The sequence below is a fragment of the Microtus ochrogaster genome, unplaced genomic scaffold (assembly GCF_000317375.1).
Source record: "Microtus ochrogaster isolate Prairie Vole_2 unplaced genomic scaffold, MicOch1.0 UNK9, whole genome shotgun sequence".
NCBI classification, from domain to species: Eukaryota; Metazoa; Chordata; class Mammalia; order Rodentia; family Cricetidae; genus Microtus; species Microtus ochrogaster.
Window position 1 is genome coordinate 669,488 of NW_004949107.1, and position 1,389 is coordinate 670,876.

A 1,389-nucleotide genomic window follows, 5' to 3' on the forward strand; every position below is an offset into this window, starting at 1 on the left:
AGAGAGAGAGAGAGAGAGAGAGAGAGAGAGAGAGAGAGAAATTCCAATCAAAGATATTTAACATATTTAAAACCTTTATATTTTCATTTTATGGTAAAACAAAAAATTACATTTCTCTTGTTTATGAAGAAAAGAATAAACTGATGTAATTTTCTCCATCTATTCAAACTAAAATGAAACAGAAGAGGAAGGAGTAAGTAGAGGAGACAAAAGAGAAAGTGGGAGAGGAATGGGAGGGGAAGAAGGAAAGCATATAAATAGAATAACCATCGGAAGGAGGGACCTCAGAACTGTAAGCTAAATTATGAATCTATTTATTGTTAATACATGAGATTTTTAAAAAAGTTTTTTTGGAGCCTTTAACACTGTCAGGCCGGATAGTTTTATGTCAACGTTACACAAGCTAATGTCATCTTAGAGGAGGAAACTTTAATTAAGAAAATATCTTCATAAGATCAGGCTATAGGCAAACGTGAAGAGCATTTTCTCAATTGGTGATTGATGAAGAATCAAGTCCATTGAGGATGGTGCCTTCCCTGGGCTGGAGGTCCTGGGTTCTATAAGAAACAAAGCTGAACAAACCATGCAAAGCAAGCCAGTGAGCAGCACCCCTCCACACAATAGACATCACCTTCTGTCTCTGGTTCTTGGGGTTTGAGTTCCTGTCCTGACTTCCTTCACTGAAGAAAAATGATGTAGAAGTGTAACCGAAACAAACCCTTTCTTCTTCATATTGCTTCGATCATAGTGTTTCATCACAGCAAGAGTGTTTGACCCTAAGTATGACAACTTTATAGTTGCTTCAATTTATTTTAAGTTGTGCTGGGTACTGTGTTACGCACAGTGCTTCTGACTCTCCAAGTTGTTGAGTGTGTGTAGAGTGCAATGCTTGGCTGTGATTGCTCAATTTTTTACAGTTTAAATGTGAATGTTTTCACAAGTTCAACTGTGCTGTCTGTATTTTATGATACTGTGAAGTGTTTTGATAATTCAAGTTTGGGTGATTGGAGTGCCCCATAAGAAGCACCTGACACCCTTTGAAACTCCTCCAAATTAATTGCACATTTATAACTCATTTGAGTAACCAATATGGAATTCAAAACAAATTTATGTTAAATGGTGGTTTGCCATTACTGCCTTTCAAAAATCTAAGTGTTTTGTATCTCTAAGTTATAAATAATATTAATGAATTACTGCAGTACTACGTAATGATATAAGCATGGGTATATTTGTGACATTATGTAAAATTCAGAAGTTTGAACTGTGACTGAAAAAGCATGGGATAAAACCGGACTCTCTGAATATGGCAGACAATGAGGGCTGCTGAGAAGCCAAGGACAATGGCACTGGGTTTTGATCCTACTTCATGTTCTGGCTTTGTGGGAGCCT